The following is a 20,814-nucleotide window of genomic DNA, read 5'->3' as shown; positions in this document are numbered from 1 at the left end:
TTTTCTCTTTAAAAGGTAAAATGTATAAAAAGTGTCCCCCAAGTTTTGTCAAGGAAGCTTTTAAAAGAGACTCCACCAGTATTTACGGACTATCCACCAGGTTGAAGGTCTAGTGTTATTATTGCTCGTGGGGAACACAGCGATGTGTAAGATGTGTCTTTAATTTCGGGGAACTTAAGAGTGTAACAGCAGATAAGTAAATCACTGCTAAGTCTGATCACCACCCTTTTCTGTTCCAAAACCTTCAATGGCTCTCCACCACTTAAGAAAAAATTCCAACCCTTAATATGAGATTAATTCAATTGTTCATCTGTAAAATGGGGATAACTACATTGCAGTGAATTGCAATCAGAGCTAATTTATGTAAAGCACCAATCTCAGAAGCTGGTGTGAGGTGGCTGGCTATTCAATTAGTAATTCACATTAATTATTATTATCCTCATCATTATTAAATCAATGTCTTTCCTCCCAAGCTCTCATTATTCCACCTCACACACCTTACACTGGACCAAACCAGTCCCCAGGGTTCCTCCGGCACACACAGCCCCTCCCTTCTCACCTCTGTCACTCTCCGTCCTGTCTGCAACGCCCCGCTCCCGCCTCTGCCATCTGGGACCCTAGCCTGGCTTCCACGTCTAGCCCAAAACGCCTCCTACAGGTCCTCACCACCCCCAAGGAGACCAAGTCTCTCACTCCTCTGTGTTCCCACGGCGTTTCCTCACCTTCCCTAACTGGGCTCACGCACAGTTTCCCCTTCCCTAATTGAGCGTAAATTCATAAACTCAGTCTGAAGGAAGGCGAAGCCTGGAAAAATTTTATTACAAACTCAGGAACCCTCTAAGTGAATACCATGAAAGTGACATGATAATAACAGCTAACATTTTGTTACAGCTTTATGTGCATTAACTCATTTTGTTCTCACAACTCTGAAAGATGCTGCTTTATTTTCCCTATTCCATGGATGGATAAACCAAGACCCAAAGAGGTTAAGTTACTTGCTGAACATTACACAGCTAGTAAGGGGCAGATGTGTATGCAAACCCAGGAAGTTTGCCTCAAGAACCTACGCTCTTACGCTGCATTACATTGTTTCCCAACAGCACTGTAGCAATTTATTATGTACTATTTTTAAAAATCTATGAGACTTCCCTGGCAGTCCAGTGGTTAAGACTCTGTGATTCAAATGCAGGGGGGGCGGGTTCAATCCCTGGTCGGGGACTAGGATCCCACAAGCTGCACGGTGCAGCCAAAAAAAGAAAGAAAAAAAAGTCTATGGACACACTGTTAACTAATTTATGGAGTGTGAAATAAATATGAATTTGTGGGTAATACAGTTAAATGCTTTAAAAAAAAAAAACTATGATGACTGTAATCAGTTCTTTTGGGGCTGGATTTTAAAACTTCAGATCCATCAAGGCATCCTGTTCTGTAGATCCTTAAAGTCTCAGGAAGAGACTTCCTAATTGAGGCTACTATAGCTTACAGACACATCTGCCTGTGCTCGCCAATGCTAAACAACCTCAGGAAACTACAGCCACAGTATCACCCCATATGGACCCAGTATATGGACCCATATACATGGTCTGCAGAGGGCAGTTCAACATAAGCACCTACTACCCTGGGTAGCACCTGAAGCTGTAATGAAAACTGCAGTGGTCTACTGCCTGCTGGAGTTTTTGTCACCAGGTGTTTAGGATGCTTTCGAGTACTGGCTCTCACAAAAGGGCAATTCGACAGTCGGTACCTCCTGGTAAATGAACTGCAGCAGTCACAGGGCAACGCTGCAGCCCCGTGGACGGTGCACCAGAGAATAACTAACAGTGAATGGCGAGTCTGCATGCATTCACGCAAGCCCTGGTCTATTACTGGACACATCTTCTAGACAGCCGAAGGGTTGGGCTTTTACATGAATGCAATGCTCAGGACAGGAAAAGAAGAAAATTTGGCAAATGTTCTTCACTGTGGCAAACAGACAAGGATCAACTAACATGAAAGGCTGAGAAGTGATGTGGTATATAACACATCTCGTCAGTGCTCAGCGTTGTTGACTGACCAATTTCTTAATCTGGTCATCTAATGATGGCTCAACTTTTGGCATAATTTTATAGGCAAGAAAACTGAAAATTGGGTAAGAATATCATGCAAAAAAACTGCCAAATCTCAATCTTGCTGAATAACTCATTAGTTCTAACCATTTGTCTATAGATCCTCTTGCACTTTTATGCAATTATATCATCTATCATCTAACATTAATAGGAAAAATTATACATAATGTTATAAAATAATATACAGTATTAAACAATCTTACCCTGATGACAAAATATTCTTTAAAAAGATGTGTAACACGCCTCATACATTCATCCCCATCAAATCCCATTCTGAATTCCTTGCAAACAAGTGCGAATGATGATTTTTAGTGGCATTTTTAACATGTGATACTAAAAAACCATCCTACTCCACCCTTTGAAAAGGAACTTTCAGGGATGCCAAATTAATTTTGAAGTTGACTTTTCATTTTATTTAAGCCAAGATATTTTTTTCTCCTTTGATATTTTAACCAAACAGAATTCTTAGAAATGAAAAAATAGTAACAAGTGTATTTCTAGAGTAGAATAGACTTTCGGAATTGAAAATGTTACATCAATCCCTTCCTGTTATCCAGTCTTGGCTTTTTAAAGTCCCTTAGGAAAAAAATACCACATATTCATATGATGTTGCCAGCACTGGATGTGTTATTTCTTTGGATTTCTGATTTGGCCGATATTTTTCATGACATAAAACAGTTAAAAAAAGCAATTTCTAGTAACTTCACAAATATGGCTACTGAGAAGCTGACGTGATCTTCCCTGATGTTAGAATTTTCAAACACCAAAGATCCACCCTAGCAGTTTAGCGAAAATGGTCTGATGCTGAATTCAATGACTTTTGTAAAAATTATTTAACCAAAAACATGTACTTTTTATAATTTTTACAACAAGCTAATTAGCACCGAGCTTATCTGAAAAATACTACATCTCACCTGAAGGATTGCTTGTATGTCTATAAATGAAGTCTTTCCTTTCTGTTCACCTTCCATAAATATGTATTAAGCTATACTATATGCAGGAATGAGCTTAAGACTTGGAATACAAGGTTTAAAATAAACCAATCTCCACCCTCATGAGCCATCCACAGAGACAGTACAGAAACAAAGACTTCTAGCACATGTAGAGGAAGAGGGGACATTTCCATTAGGCATCAATGAATGAGGAGTCCACTGGGTAGAGAAACAGAATTTCATGCAGAAGAATCAACATGAAGAAAGGCATGATTATTAAAATACATAGTATGTTCAGAACTGAAGGAAGCGTTGTGTGGAGAGACGGGAGGGATGGCAGATGAGATTTAAACGCTAAGCTGATAATGAGTTCCTAGGAGGTCGCGAATGTTATGCAACGAAATTCACATTTTATCTTAAAGGGAAGGAAAAGCTAACAAAATCCTTTAAATGTTTCCTTTCATTTCATCATATTCATTCATTACTCCGGAAAACACCAAGAGTATCATTTTTAAAAAAAGAAGTACCAATTGCCCTCATACTGTAAACATCTTCATTTTTGCTTTATTTACTCCTAGTCTTTGGTGACAGGCACCCATTTTCACCATTACTTTGTAACCAATGTGTCTAGACAATTTTGAATTATGAATTTTACACTTAATAGTGTATTAGAAACACTCTTCCATACTTCCGCATACTGTCAGGGTTTTTCAGGAATAATTCAATCAGATCCTTTCTTTAAGAAGGTAATTCTTAAAATAGTAGGATGAATGGAACACAGAAAGGAAAGATTTAAGACAAGAATACTCTTTTGGAAGTGGCTGCAGTGGTCCAGGCAAATGATGCCAACAGCCTGAAAGAGAACAAGGGCGAGGAGACGGGGAGAAGGGGTAGACTGTAACAGATTTAAGAGGCAAAACCGGAGTATGTGGTCAAGGGATGACGTACAGGGAGAGGAGGAGGTGACCAGCATCAGTGACTAGCTGGTTGGTGATCCTGTTTCTCTAAACAAAGAATCCATAAAGGGAGACAGGAGAGTGACAAGTACAGGTTTAGACTCAAGTTGAAGACACCTTTGGAATATTCAAATTGGAGCCGTCGGGGAGGAAGTTGGAAGCCAATGACCTTAAACTCTGAGGAGGAAGGGAGAGCAACGTGAGTCATTCGAGCAGAGCTGGTAATGATGCCACGAGGGGATGACGCCTTCAGGGAGAGCGTGTGCAGGAATGAACGCGGGCGAGTTTCCGTTTTCACTCTGACAGTGTGTAAATATGGCCGTTTAATTCTACTTTCTTTTGAGGCAGTGCAAACACCTCCCTTCGAAGCTCTCAAATTCTCACCAAGGAAGGGTACCTTCCAAGTCAATCAACATCGGCTTTGATGATGTCTATTAGAAGACAATTCACTGCATTTCCTGAACCGGTGTGGTTTCACTCACAGTTATACCAAACCACACAGCTGCTCTGAAGGACTGATGTAATTATTAGCCCGTGATGGTATCAGGAGAAGAGTGAGTTATAACACATTTCACAGAAGGCATGCTTGGTACTGCTTTACGGAACAGCAGCTCAGGGACGTGAAGGGTACCTAACTCCTCTGAGCTAGAAAGCAGTTAAAGAGCTTTCCGACGATGGCATTCAAGGAGGGTACTAGGCTGGCTCTTTTCTTCTATCTGCCTTCCAAAAGCAGGGCCCCATGATTCAGGTGGCCATTTGGAAACCCCGCAATTCTCAAGGCTGCCTCACGGTAAACAACACAAGTGACATCGTTTCTAACTAGACAAATGCTCTTTTAAAAACAGTTTTTCTCTTTTCCAACCACGGATGGCTACTTAAAAGGAAATAAAGACCTCCCAAACAGCAATGCCAGCATCTGGTATTTTGCGAAAATCACGTGCTTTCTCATGCCTTTAATTTTCTTCTCCCTAGTTATCCCTTCACCTGAAAGCCTTTAACAAGGGCTCGAAGATACTTACATCAACAACTTATATCTGGAAGAAGCCAAGCAGATGAAAATCTAGTCAGCTCTCCACGAAGCACATATTAAAATGCCTCTTTTGCCCTTAACGTTGCTTTGGAAACCCATGTTTTTTTCTTCCTCCCTTAGCTGAGAATCTGAGAAAAAGCCCAATCCCAATCCACTCTGGTATACCTTTCTGCTAACCACAACTCCCGTAGTCGAGATTAGACAGAGACCGAGAAGAAGATGCTTTCCCGTCACTGTGCTTGAATGTACCTGGGAACACACACTTTATTCAGCTTTGGTACAACTTTGCTAAGAAAAACTGTGGCAAAGCAAGAGTCAAAACAAGCTGCAAAAAAAGGGTTTAATGCATTTGGTAGTGGTTATCCTAGCAGCTAATAAATTTCCTGATTCCCCTACTTGTTCCCTCGTAGGCTGGCTGTGAGTTCTTCTGTTTGGTTTCCAACTCGAACTGTCAGACGTTCTACCAGTTCGGGATCCTCCAGCAAGGCCCTTCAGGAGTTGCACCAGAAGCAAACACCACCCTGTACATCTCTTCTGGATCATCCAAGCCCAGGCAAGCCCTTGCTCAAGCAAGTGGAGGAGGGAAGGAGGCAGCCAAGTGTCACCATGGCTACCTGTGAACATTAGATTCAAATCCTGAATCCGCTGCCGCCACTGTGGGTGCTTTGATGTGTGTCCACTGCAGCTTAACTTTATCCCTTCCAGCAATGGGACCGCTCTCCTGCCACCCAAACTGACAACCTGCTAGCCCTAACAGCTGAAAGAAACACTATTCAAAACGAACTGCCAAGGGCAGCAGGTGTGGCTTTGGGAGCCCAGGATAGAGCATCTAGGTTAGCACAGCACCGCGCCCATCCTCAGGGCCTTCGCCCGTCCTGTGGGCTCCATCAAGCCCAGCTCCCACAGCTGATATTCCTGCTCTACTAGCCTTAGGGTTACTGCCATTACCAGGGACAGTCAAGAGTCAACTGGTGACAGAGATAGAGACATAAAAAGGTTTCCAAAGGAGCCTCTGACCTAGAGGAACGCTTCACACATTTAGACAAAAAGGGGTTTCTCAGGGTTCAGAGAATATGCTGACTTCATATCCGAAAAGGTCAGGAGATTGAAGAGATATTACAACTATCATGGTTTGATGCTGCATAGATCAACAAGCAAACATTTCCTGGGCACCTACTATGTGCTCAGATCTGGACCCTCTGCTGCGGGCAACGAGGCAAAGAGGAGGATGAAGAAGTAGCCTGAGACACTTGCTCACAAACCTCAGTGCGCAAGAGCTATCTGTAGTGCGTTTCTTGGGCTCAGCATCCCCAGAAATTCTGACTCATCGAGCCTGGGGTTGCTAAATCTGCAGCTTTAATACACACGTCCAGGTGATTCTGATGGGGGAGGTGCTGGGGCTTAGACCACCTTTGAGAAGCACTAGGCTATGATCTGACTCCTGCCCTCAAGCCTGCAACTCACAAAGCAATGCACAGCCATAGAGTTTGGTTTTTTTGTTTGTTTTGTTTTTTGTTTTTTTTTTAAGATGCAGGCTCTAAATGTTACAGGAGCTCATAAGGAGAGGCCAGTCAGTAAGTCCTGAGCATTCAGGGCAGACTCTGTGAACGTGAGCTGGGCTTGGTGGTCAGGCAGGACTTGGATAGAAAGAGACAGTCCCATGCAGTCGTCTTAACCCAAACTCCCAATTCAGCAGGACAAGGCAAGAAGGCAGATGGAGACAGAAGCTACAACGCTGTCACCAAACAGGTAGGGAGGCTTCCTATGTTGACTGCAGGGAAGAGACTGTCACCAGGAGAATCATAAAACTGGCATCTCCAGATAACACTGTTTGCATTTTCATCCTGCCGCATTCATGTGGTTTCCTGCACTTCGTAATTTAACATTTGTTAAGAGAAAAAAAATGCTGTTATGAAACCCAAATAATGCACTGCTCTGAGGCAGACAGCCAGCCGCTAACAAGAGTGACATCTGAGCATCATTTAAAGTGTCATTTGCAGCTCTGCTTCAGAAAAGGGACATTTAGTGAGAAAGGGAAATAATAAATTCCGTTCAACGTAAAACAAAGTTTGGGGCTCCACAGGGTTAAAGGACTGGCAGATAACCCATAACACAGTGACTGCAAGCACAGAGAAACAAGAAGTGAGATCCCCAACAGAAAAACAGAAGACCATAATTCAAAAGAAACCTATCTCGTTTATTCGAATATTATATTCATAGAACACTGCGCCATGTTTTCTGTAATGCTGCAAGGGAATAAATTATGAACCAGATACTGCAAGGCCTGCTTGACCAAAGGGCTGACTCACAAGATCAGTGCCAGAAGGAAGGAGGACCCCAGGTGCCTGCCACCTTTTCTTCAAACTGGCTGGTCCAGGGAGCCCCCTGCGAACGATGACTTGCCAAGGGCACACAATAAATTCCGATGACCAACAATCAAAGGGTAGTATTATTTAATTAACTTCACTAGAGTGAGCTGTGGAATTTTAAATTTGCAAGCAACCTCGGACATCATCAAGGTAGTGGTGTTTTTACAGGTGACTCATTTCAAGAGGGTGGATACGTTGTCCAAGGTCACCAGGATATGTGAGCAGAACTGGGCTTCCATCTGAGGTATCTTGTTTCCAAGAAATACATTGAACTAGACTGATGAAACTTCCTTGGAAGTCCACATTATTTTGCTGTAGAGTTTGGAATTTATTTCCTATTTATTTATAGTTTGGAGCATTTGCATTCCATCCCCAAGACTGTCATTTAGGGTACCAAGACTGTCATTCAGGGTACCATGTTTAGTTAAAAGGTTCTCAACAGACCCTGTTGAACAGGATCTGGAAACTCCCCACGCCTCTCACCTTGCTCATCCCAATACTTCACTTACAGGATAACAAACATGCCACTAGACTGAATCTACTATCTCTTGTATGATTAATCCCTTATGCTCTCCACTGAAATGGAATATATGGAAGATAAAGTTTGTTGTTTGTGTGTTTAGTTGTTTGGGTTTTTTTTTTTTTTTGGTCTTTTTGGTCTTTCCTAACTACAAATGCATTCTGCTCAAATCCTGCTATTCTGCAAATTTCAGAAAGGAACACACTAAGTCAATGTCATTGCTCTCTTGGCTCTGCAGCACTGGATCAACATTTCCTCAACATCCTGTTGCTTGGGTTGTAGAGAAACAACCGTGAACTTGAATAAGATGGCCTGGGACACCAAATTAATGATGATGGATGAAATTTACAGCTAATGAATGCCAAGTCCTTCGGATGACTTACCCAAGACCATTCGCATTTCAAGACCGTTCGTGCAGGCTGAGGTCTTCTCTTTCTTGTTCATGGTGTGTAGCAGCACTACTTTGGAGGCCTCAAAATAAACTCTTTCATTTTGCTCCAGAATGCTGCAGTAAAACAAAACACAACACCAAGTCAGAATGAAAAATAAATGCCACTTCAAGCAATTCGTTGATATTCAGGGGGAAATCCCTGGCCTTTCTCAGATGTATATTTTATAACCTCAAACAAGCATGTTAATTAGCAGAATGAAGCTATCGCACAATTGATCTCCATATGGAGCCCTAAAATACTGGTGATGGGGAGGGAGGGAGGAAGAAAAAAGAACAAAGCGCCTGTTCGATAGGCGCTGCATTTTATGACATCTACCACTGGTAATGTGCTTGCAAAGTTTCAAGTTTACTAAATGAAATAAGTAAATAAAGAAGGATTCATTACGTTAAAACAGAGATACTGATGTGCAGTTCTCGAGGGCAGAAAGTGGAGAAAGTTATGTTTCAAATTAAAATTCATCTAATTCTGCCCATGAAAGACTCAGACTGAATGAGCTAACAGTAATATTTTTAAATGAAGGCTACTAGGATTGAACAGAAAAGGCAAAGTGTGAGAGACAGGACATTTTCCATTTTGCACTACAAATAGGTAATTGATGGGTTTTCATTCTGACTCTTGACATATCTTGATAAATACCTTCTCCACCCAAGCTGGAAAGTGGCATTTACTTTACACACTGAATATGAAATGAATGGGTAAAATATGCATGCCTCTTTACCCCCACTCAGAGCAGCTGATAAAGCCCACACATTAGAACTGTGTGTGACAAGGTCGCTCTGAAAAGTTCTCTTCTGCCCTGTGAGCTTCCAAGGCTCACTTGTCACAGGGTGTTGTTCTAGCCTCTTCTGATGCTTAGTCAAATCCACCCCACTGTTTGTTCTTTGACAATGGCCATTTGAGAGCCTGGAAACGGTCTTCAAAAGACGTTTGCATCCTCTTTGAGCCTTTTCTGAGCTCTTCCGCATCTATTCGGAAAGCCCATTGGAAGGCTGTCACCCAGTTCTCTAACTATGGTGACTGCATCCTACTTGTAACTGTAAACCCTCTATGAATCTCCAAAGGTCCCGAGGCAATCGCCAAAGAGCTCATCATCAAATGACCCAATTGTAAGAGAGAGGATATACTTTCTGTGCCTCACTAGGTTGCTGTGTGAATAATCAATTCCTTGAAAGCCTTCTGAAGCTATTACTTTACAGAATACACAACGTTTTTTAAAAGGACTTTTTTTGGGGGGGGGGGTTGTGTATTACTGGTTAAATTCACGTAGGCACTTAGAGATTTTGAGGAGAAGAAAGCCGCTCTTGGTTAATGTTTAAACAAGTGAGTTGAGTGTAAGGCCGTTATATTTTCAGTCTAGCTGGAAGAGCGACTGCCTGAAAATGGCAAAGGCTTTTTTATTTTCTTGATGCTATCAATACCCACCGAAAGTGAGGTTCTAACGATTTTATTAGTTTTCTGAGCAGTTTTCATGAAATGTAACTCAGCTCCCACTCAAATGTGTAACAGTAACATATTGATACAAATCAACACTGAGCCAGGAAGTTCAAAGCACGGCAAACTGTCGTTAGCTTACCATTTTGGTAAAAACAGAATTTGGAGAGAGAAGGATTTAAGCCAGCCCACTGAGAGTTACTGGCTGGTATCAATCTTCTTTTACTAAAAATAAACTGCTGCAATTCTCTTATTTGTTTCCAGCTTTATGTCCTGGTATTTTAGAATTGGAAATGTCTTTGTCATCTAGTCCAAGATTCTTCTGCAAATAAAGCTGCTGGCCCAGAGAGGGTGAGGAACCTCTTAAAATCGCAGAGCGAGTTAATCTGTGCCCTGACTAGACTCTGGGTTTAATCACTCATGCCCACCGACTCTTAACGGGCATAATGTCACGGAATGTAATGTTACGTGTTGGTTTGAAAAGTTTACCAAAAGCACAATACTTTCTCATTGGTACTCTTTCTCTCTTTTTCTGTTTTATTCTTGCCCTAAAGAAAGAAATTTATTTCTGGACTATATTCTGGTCACCAAGTAGAGCCAATTGATCTGGCAGAAGCAGAATGCCTCTATTATTAGCTCAGGGCCCTTTACTGGCTGCCAAAGACAGGTGTCCAGAGGAGTAAGGCTTAGACAATTTGCAGAGGAGAAAACAAAAAAGACTCATCTAAGTGACAAGATTCTCCATTCTTACCTCTGTAGATGTGAAGAATGTGAAAGTGATTCATTTTGTGATTTATAGCTGACCCTCAATTACACATAGTGCAACAGGCATGAAACAATTTTTATCAAAAGAAAACCACTGAAAATTCTACACACCTCCTTTTAAGCAAGAACTGCAGTATATTTCCCTCCTTCAGCAAACTTTTCAGCAGTGCTGCTAATCGCCCACCAAACAAACTGGCTTGAGTTTAATCTCCTTTGCCTGCACATTCTTGTTTGCCAGCTGAAGTTACAAACAGAGATAAGACCAAAAGTCCAGAAAGGAGACGAGAATGCCAGAGGCCTACAGCATTCATCGATATGCCGGAACACTGAAAGTTGGCTACGTAAACAAGGATTTCACTCCAGATGATATATCCTTACAGGATTTTAAAATTTGATAAGTATTTTTGTGATAATTTTCTGAACAGTTATAAGCAGAAGCAGCAGCAAAGTACAGTATATCAATGTAAATCAAAAGCTGTGGTCTAAAAGCCGTGAGATTTTTTTTTTTAATCTTAGTTTTGCAGCTAAGTGGATTTTTAAATTTAAGTCACAATCTCCTAAGTAGAATTAGTTCCTTATCTATCAAATAAAGGGACATAAGTAAGTATTCTCCATAATGAATTCTCAGTGATAATTCAAGTTGGTTTTATATGCAACTGAGTATACCATATCAAATAAAATCTCTACAAACACAATTTTATCTTACATGATTTATTAAAACTCATTTTTATCCTAAAATCCAACAATTAGACACAGATTGCATAGAAAGAGAGTAATGGGTTCATGGTGGAATAACCCCTCAGTGGGGAATTAGTGTTCTAATCCATAAATAGTGCTGGGCAAGTTAGCTTTCCATCTGGAAAGAGTCAGATCCCTCCCCTACACCGTTCAGAAAATAAATTCTAGATAAATTAAACATATTAATATGTGTTTACACAGACATACATTTATACAGCATTTATTATACATATTTATATCATTTTATACAATAAGATACAAAAAAATAATGTTATAACCACAAAAGGCCTTGTAGGCCATTGTAAAGACTTTGGCTTTCTACTTTAAGTAAAATGGGAAGACACTAGAGAATCCTGAATGAGCAAGATAATGATCTGCCTTATTTTGTTTGTTTGTTTGTTTTGTTTTTTTAAACTTTGGGTTTGTATATTTATTTATTTATTTATTTATGGCTGTGTTGGGTCTTCGTTTCTGTGCGAGGGCTTTCTCTAGTTGCGGCGAGTGGGGGCCACTCTTCATCGCGGTGCGCGGGCCTCTCATCATCGCGGCCTCTCTTGTTGCGGAGCACAGGCTCCAGACGCGCAGGCTCAGTAATTGTGGCTCACGGGCCTAGTTGCTCCGCGGCATGTGGGATCTTCCCAGACCAGGGCTTGAACCCGTGTCCCCTGCATTGGCAGGCAGATTCTCAACCACTGCGCCACCAGGGAAGCCCTGCCTTATGTTTTAAGGGATCTATCTTTCTGTCTGTTGTGTGAAGAATAGATTATAATGGGACAAGGTTGAAAACAGAGCCCACTTAGGCTACTGCAAAAATTCAGGTGAGACAATACATGGACCAACGTGGTGATACTGGGGGAGGAGGTTATGAGAACTGGTGAGATTCTGGATTTATTTTGAAGGTCAAGTTGACACATGGTATAAGAAAAAGAAAAGAGTAAAGGATCTTTCCAAATTTTTGACCCAATCATCTCTAAGAATGGAGCTGCCATTCACCAAGATGGAAAAAACTGGGAAAAGCAGGTGTTGGGGAGGCCCATTTTTCCATATTAAGCTTAAGATGCCTATTAGACATCCTCGTGAGGTATCAGGTAGACCCGTGGATGGATACACTGGAATTCACCAACATGTGGATAGAAGATACAAGTGAAAGCATGAGTTACTGTTATAGGCAGCCCCCAAGATGGTTCCCTGTGATCCTACCTCTTGATATTCATGCCCTTGTATAATCGTCTCCCCATGAGTATAGACTGGATTGAGTGCTTCTAGCAAACAGAGTGGGGCAGCGGTAATGGAACATCATTTCCAAGATGCAATGCTCCAAAAAGACTGTGGCTTCCATCGTGACGTCTCGCATTCTCTCCTGGATCACTCACTCTGGGGGAAGACAACTGCCAGACTGTGAGGCCATCCTGCGCAGGGGCCCACGTGGCCTGCTGCCATCTGTGTAAGTGAACTTGGAAGCAGATCCCAAGTGCACACACCCCGCCCCACCCTTCAGATGAGACTGTAGCCTGGGCTAACGGCTTGACCATAACTGCACGAAAGGCCTTGAGCCAGAGATGCCCATCTAAGAGGTGCCCTGATTCTTACTCATGGAAAGGTGAGATCGTAAGTATTTGCTGTTTTAAGTCACCAAGTTTTAGGGTAATTTGTTACATAGCAATAGATAACTAATACAGTTATGATGTGCAAGGCACTGTCTAGAAATTTTAGATGACTTTTTACAGTTGGAGAAACTGAGTCACAGAGAAGTTACATCACTTGCCCAACACCACACGTATGGGATGGAGGTAAGAAACAAACTCAGATCATCTGACTCCAGAGCTTCAGCTCTTAATGACCGCATGTCAAGACCCGTCTAGAGTACAACAGATAGCTAATGGGAAGCAGCCGCATAGCACAGGGAGATCAGCTCGGTGCTTTGTGACCACCTAGAGGGGTGGGATAGGGTGGGTGGGAGGGAGACGCAAGAGGGAGGGGATATGGGGATATATGTATATGTATAGCTGATTCACTTTGTTATAAAGCAGAAACTAACACGCCATTGTAAAGCAATTATACTCCAATAAAGATGTATAAAAAAATTTTTTTAAAAAGACCCTTCTAGAATAACCTATTCTCCTACTTTGAATGTGCATACCTGATATTTGACTTTCTACTGCAAAAAGTGCTAACACAACATAGTTCATACAATCAATGGCCCATATGCATTTTTACCACATTTCTTAAGCTGCCCCATAGTTTTACAATTCTTCAATTTTTGATATCCCAAATACACTACAATCCATACTCAACTGTCAAAGAAGACGGAAAAGCAGCCTCTTGCTGCGTGAAGAGTAACCTCAGTCTGGTTAATTTCAGTCTGGTTAACCTGGCTGATTTAATTATCAAAGCATTTCCAGCACAGTTTGCTAACGCTCTAATATATTCCCATAGACTGAACGTGGTTCTTTTGCACGTGTAAAGAGTTCTCCCGCAAACTACTAAGTGGTAGGGAAACAAACAAGATACTGAATAAGACAGTCACAGTAAATTCTGCTTGAATTTTTTAAATAATAAGGGAAAATCAATTTTCAGTTCACAACAGAAAGTCACCAAGGATGCCAACAATATTAAGTTTTTAAGTAGGAACTGGCAAGACCGGAATATAAAAAAACAAAAGCTCTTGAACTGTATAAAATACAAAGGCTGTTGTCCCTTTGATTATTATAACAAATTAAGACTTTTCCATTCTTTCCCTGACACAGACATGTGAAATACAGAAAGAGAAAGAAATGATCTCTGCACGTCTGCTTCAATGCAAATTTAGAATGGCACTGTCGTCGGAAAGGGCTGTTGCTGGTTAATCCATCATTCTTATATTTTAGGAGGGAAACGCCCATCAAGTAGCAGCCAGCAACATGTTCCCCAACCACACTGTGGAATATTTTTCTTTTGTTTTAACTGTTAGGATTGTGCCCAAAACCAATGGAAGCCAAAGAACTGGAAAGGAAGAGTCATAAAAAAAAAATACAAAACCCACTGCCATTTACAAATCTTTCTGTTACAAAAACTGACTGTGTTTTATAAAGGCATGTGGTGCATCACCAAAGGTATCCTTTGCCATTTAAAAATACCAAGCAGTAGTAATAGCTCCACAGCTAGGCTGCTGGGACTTAACGTGCAATTTGGACAATTTGTGTGCGGATGAGAGTACTTTGTCTTAGGACACAAGGAACAGATGTGTCCTAATTAACACAGAAAAATGTTTAAAATAGAGTTTTAAAACATATGAGTTTGGAAACAGAAGTTAAAAACAGCTTCAAAGATTATAAGCAAAATAGTACAATACAACAAAGTATGAGTAGTTTTCTTTTTAAAAAGAGAGGAAAAGAGAGGCAATCACATGAGGCGGTAAATTTCCATGGGCCTTCCTCTAAATAAAGTATGAATTTCAAGGAAAGTACCTGATAAAAATTGCTTTTTATTTTTGAAAAATGGGGAGAAGGTAACATATATCATATATTAGCCAGTGTGGTTTAATGGGCTGATAGATGCCATTGTGGAGCATTATGTTACCCTAAAAATAAAAAGGAGAAAAAAAGGTTGGAATAAATTTGGGAAACACCTTTGAGGGACTTTGGTGTATTAATATGTATGGTAAATCTCTAAGAGGGGAGAAAGCATGCAGCTTGGCTCAAAATACATTTGAACACAGAATACCTTTTTCCAGAAGAAATAAGCAATCCGTAGACATGCACTGACCAGTATACACCCTGGTGAACAATACACTAGGCCAGTGGTTCTCTAAGTTTTTAGTCCCAAAGTCCCCTTTACACTCCTAAAATGCACTGAGGACCCCAAAGCCCTTTCAATTACATAGATTACATTTAATGATAGTTATATTAGAAATGAAAACTGAATTTGAAAATATGTATTAATTCATTCAGCTTAAGTAACAATATACCCATCTGCATGTTACATAAAATAGCAAAATAACCATATTTTTTCCAGAACAAAAAGTTAATGAGAAGAGTGGCACTGATTTACGTTTCTGCACATCTCTTTAATGTCTGACTTAACAGAAAACAGTTAAATTCTCAAATGTGCCTCTGAATTCAATTTGCTGCGATATGTTGTTTGGCTGCAGCACAGGGAGAAAAGCTGGGCTTCATTTTCAGCTAATGGTGGAAATTCTTCTTTCATGCTACACCAAAACTCGACAAGGGCTAGTTTCTTAAAGGGTGGTAGCAAAGCGGAATCGGAAACTTATCAATGAACTCTCTGTGCTCTGTTCTATTAAAATTCATTGGTTTGACTTGCATTCTGGATGGATCTCCTCCCATGCATGATTTTGTAACATCAAACACTGGTCACTGGAAGTGACAACTGACTTAACGCAGATTTTCGAACCATGTTCATTATACAACATCGTCACACAACACGCAGTGTCTGAAAAGCCCCACCATACACTTGTGAGAGAACAGAAGTGAATACCCAGTACTACTATAAAAATAGTTTTGACCTTGTAGGTGTCCTCCCTCTTGCCCACCCAAAAAGGTCTTGGAGGTTCTCAAAGTGAGAACTGCTGACTAAGGTGACCATCTAAGCTCTGCAGATCCCTCCCAGCAGAAAAGCACAGAACTTCGTTTCCTTCCCGCCCTTGGCTTCTGTGAGCCTCAACAAGGCCTATTAACCCAGGCTGGCCACGGCCATGACAGAAACCATGAAGGGATACGTAGGACAGGATCGGCAGTGAAGAAAAGATTTGGTTACTTGGATTCTCCCAGGTAGGAATCTGTGAAAGGTGTACATTTTAGACTTCTTTGGCAAACACTTTCTTCCAACCTAGGCCTTAATAATCTAGGAAGGATTTGTCTTAACTGAAGACAATGAACTTTTTAAAGTACCCTGAAAGGGATTCAGAAAGGCCTGTTTCATGAAATCAGTTAATGAAGTAAATAACTATGTAGTGATGAACCGTTATCTCTTTAACAACTAAAAAGAACTACTGTACAACACTGGTTATCTTTGGGTGTCAATGTACACATGTAATAATAATAGTAGCTAATATTTCAGTGTTTAGCTTTCAAATTATCTCTTTAAGCCTTACAACCGTCCTAGATGGCTGACACTTTCCTATTTTTAATAAACGAAGAAATGAAGTTGAATGGGGCTAAATAATGTATTCGAAGGGCTAAACAACTAAGTGACAGATTCAGGACTTCAACTTCTATCTGTCTGACACCAAAGGGTCTGTCTCTCTTAAGCCCTCACTATGCTGCTTCATTTCCAATTAACCGTTTACCGAACTTCAGTAATCCAGAGTCTTCCTCTGGCAGTTATCCCCCAAATCATGCATCACTCTCATCCGCTTCCTGTTGCAAAGTGAACAGGTGCTCGATGAATCGGCTCAGAGCCCACCCCGATAAATGTACAAAGCAGCAAGATTCTTCTGCCTCCCAAAGCAGAACGATCATCCATGGAAAATGAAGTCTCACTCAAAAGCCACATATGCAAGATGATGTCAAGCCCAATCTTTTGATGCTTAAAAGGTCATGAGGATGGAGCACTGCTAATGACGTTCTGTAAACAAAACCCAAGATACACTCAGCTCATATTCCCTCTCCATTCCTCTGAAAGCACATTTATTAAACACGGGCAATGAAATGCCTGTCATCTCTAAGGCAGCCAAGTAAGGCAAGGGAGGTAGGATTATCCTTTTCAAATGCTTTCTAAACCCTTAGTTCCCTCGGGTCACTATACGTCTCTGCCCATTATTTCTCTCACATCAATGGCCTTTCTTCTGCTAACCCAGAATCATTCAGAACATACCGAATACCTTCCTAGGTTAGTCTGAATCATTTTCCAAGGCCCAGCTCAAGACATCTCTCCTCCCAGAACTAGCCCAGCTCTTCCTTTCCTCAAAGTGCCTCTGGCAGGGACCCCCATCAATACGGGTCTCCTGTGCACTCGCTGACTGTGGGTGACATGGCTTCATCTGTGTGAGTCTCATCTTTAACGACTAATGGGAGCTGGTGAGTGAGTGTTCTCGAGACCTTCTGGAGAATCTCCTACAACACTTCCCACATCGCTGAACACAAAATATTATGTTTGCTCCTGTTTTTCTTCACTTGGATGAACACTGAAGAACATAAGGATGTATTTTTATGTCAATTTTATTTTTAAACATACTTCTCTTCAGTCCCACAATTAAACAAATTAGCAGTGTCATTCAACCAGAAGTTTTAGATATGTTGGAAGAGAATAATAGTCTACAGTACAATACAATCAATGGCATTCACTGAGAAGCTCCATGCCAGTTTATCTGTGACATTCCATCCTAATGTGAATTGATTTTAGAAGAAAGTAAGACAGTATATACTAACCCTTGGCAAAAAAAAAAAATTTTTAAAAATTAAAAAGGATGGATTTGGGGTACAACCTAGAAAACCACTGATTGTGTCTTGTGCTTTCTAAATGCTCAGCCATTCTTAATGACACCCTACCTGGTAGTCCCATGCCTCACTGAAGTGTGCTGTATATCTCTGTTTTCAATATGAGTGCCACAAACTGCCATGGAGCTTTTTAATGAATATTAAAATATTCATTTTAATATTAAAAAGTCTGTGGATCAAAGACTACACGATACAGAAGAATCCAGCTCACTCTCTTGGCATTGTACTCTTTAAAATTATGCTACATAACTTTGTATAAAATGACACAATCTAATATCAAGTGATAAGAACAAAAGTCCTTCAAAACTATGTCCAACTCATGAGATATTTCATTCTCCTCCCAAACTCCTCTTTCTCTCAGACAAACCAAATAAGTTCAAGGCTTATGTATTTGCAAGCAACGTGGTTAGGAGCAGACCTGTTTTGTTTTGTTTTGTTTTGTTGCCATGCCAAACTTCTGTACAGAAGTTAAGAAAGGAAAGCCACCGTAACTGCTCTTATCTAATTACGATGACAGATTACCTAACTTAAATACTGGATTCCCATTTGTAAGCTCCATCAGTAGATTTTAATTTTGTAAAATTAAAGGCCATGAAAATGTTGGCCTCCCTCTGAAACTTCACAGCCTGACCTTAACCTTCTTTGCATATATCATTCTTGGTGGAAATTTTCAGCAGCTACAAAGGTGCGGGCAAAAGGGTGTGTCACATCTTGACTTCTTAGTCATATTTCCTGATGTTGCCATTTTCGTATATTTAAAATATTTACTTATGGCAACATTTAAGTGATTATAGTTTAGGAAGCACTGTTCTCTTTTTTCTATCTTGGTAGAACCCCTTCAGTGTGCTGTACCACAAAAGAAAGTTCTCTGAATCAGGCATTACTTAGTGAAGGGCTAACGTTCATACCTGGTAAATACCAAACTTCTTCCACTGAAATCTGAAGTGAGTATTCTTAGTTTGGCAAACATTTTTGTCCTGCCTTTCATACTAGACACTAGGACAGCTCTAGATTAATACTGCTCTTTCACCTCCACATTTACATCAGTGGTGCCCACATCCACCTGTTCTCACTTCTAAGCACCCAATACCCCAGACCACCCAAGGGAAGCTGAAGATGCCATTAGCCATGGTCCCCAGCCAAGAAGAGGTAAGCTAAAGGGTCATCAAGAAAAGCAGGCAAGCAACGTTGGGTGACAGGAGAGAGTCTGGGGGCCCATCACTTTTATGGATCCATTAAGCCTATTCCTAGTACCCCGACATCACTGAGTTGCCCAAACTAGGAACAACCAGCATCCGTACCTCTGCCTTCCCCCTTATTCCTCAAGTGAGCTGTACCAAATTCTAACCATTCTACTTCCTGGTTACACTACTTGAATCCTTCCTTCCCCTTCTGTCCCTCCAGCATTGCTTCCTCTGCTCTCACCCACCCCTCCTGCCCGCCCACCAAGATTTCCAACTGCTCTCATGGTCCTCCAGTCAACTTTCCAGACTGCCACAAAAGCTGCCTCTAGAAAACACAGATCTAATGGCTGTACCCCCTCAAACCATGGACAACTACAGTACTCTTCAAACTATCAGTGAAGAGAAAGGGGAATGCAAAAAAATACATCAATAGAACATACTCTGAGATTCCCATCACCCTTCCCCTTTTGTTGTGAATGGGCAAGAAAGAAGGGATCTGGAGAAAATAGATGTGGAGAATATGCAAAGGGCCAAGAACCAACATTTCATTCACATATTTCTTTCTGGGTTTACTTGGCTCATCTGTATTTTGGGTCTTTAAAAAAAAATTCAACTTGACTTTTAATCATTAAAAATAATCCTAGAAGGATGTCCTGTTATGCATTGCCAAGTTGCATTGATGCATTTCATTACTTCTTGAAAGGCCACATATTAAAAACACTACTAGCAGTCAAACTAAAGAAAATAAAGTGATTTGAGATATTTTTTAAAGCAGTTACTAAAACAGAAACAAATGTTATTTTCAATCTCTGGCTCACTGTAAACTGACAAGATATGAATATGAATTTTACCAAGTGATGTATAATAACTGCTGCTGCTCACCAAAATCACATGCCAACGGCTCAATGCTACAGTTCATTTGGATGTTACATGTGGAATATGTCATCTAGATAACAAACCATCTTCATTAAAATAGACTTACTCTAGCTAATTTCTGAGATTGTGACATCATTCACATACAAAGCTTAGCAAATACTATTCTCAAATTTGATTTTACAGAAGTCATCGCCACGTTTTCAATTTCTAAACAAGTGAGAGACAATACCCGACAAATTGTAAGGTGATGCCATAGATTGTCTAAATCGTAGTCAATTCACCAACATATGCATTAAATATGTGCTTTGGAAAGAAATTCTGCCAGGTGCTTGTCTGGAGTATAAAGTATTTGATACGATGGATCATGCCCTTGGGAAGATTAGTCTCCGTCTGGGAAGAGAAGTATGTACACAGATGGCACAACCTCTTTGCAATAAAGTGAGAGAATAAGAGGAGAGCCATGGAACTTCAGAAAGGAAATCACTTTATGTAGGAGAGGTATCAGGGAAGACGCCATAGCAAAGGTGGGCCTTAAGGACTGAATGGATAGGAATTCTGAACTCTTAAGTTTCTTCTCCTAAAATGGAAAGTCCTAGAAAAAGCTTCTAATCAATTTGTTGCTAGAGTTAGCATTTATTGAGCAACTATTCTGTTAAGAATTTCATAAATGTTACATGCACTCCTATACTTATAGCAGCACTATTTTACAATAGCCAAGACATGGAAACAACCTAAATGTCCATCAACAGATGAATGGCTAAAGATGTGATATATATATACAATGGAATATTACTCATCCATAAAAAAGAACAAAATAATGCCATTTGCAGCAACATGCATGGACCTAGAGATTATCACGCTAAGCAAAGCAAGTCAGAAAGAGAAAGACAAATACCATATGATATCACTTATATGTGGAGTCTAATATATAACACAAATGAACATATCTACAAAACAGAAACAGACTCACAGGCATAGAGAACAGACTGTGGTTGCCAAGGGGGTGGGGTGGGGGAGGG

The 20,814-nt window shown here is 40.7% G+C and overlaps 1 protein-coding gene across 3 annotated transcripts in view; it reads right to left on the bottom strand.

Moving 5' to 3' along the window:
- ATXN1 (ataxin 1) overlaps positions 1–20,814 on the bottom strand; it is a 389,613-nt gene that overhangs the window by 284,485 nt on the left and 84,314 nt on the right. For all 3 annotated transcript variants that reach the window (XM_068559472.1, XM_068559471.1, XM_068559473.1), the window contains exon 3: positions 8,296–8,417. The gene's annotated coding sequence lies outside the window, so the exon portion shown is untranslated. The remainder of the gene's footprint in view (positions 1–8,295; positions 8,418–20,814) is intronic.

This window comes from Eschrichtius robustus, chromosome 12 (genome assembly GCF_028021215.1).
Source record: "Eschrichtius robustus isolate mEscRob2 chromosome 12, mEscRob2.pri, whole genome shotgun sequence".
In the NCBI taxonomy this organism is placed as follows: domain Eukaryota; kingdom Metazoa; phylum Chordata; class Mammalia; order Artiodactyla; family Eschrichtiidae; genus Eschrichtius; species Eschrichtius robustus.
This window is presented reverse-complemented; position numbering and strand designations above follow the sequence as displayed.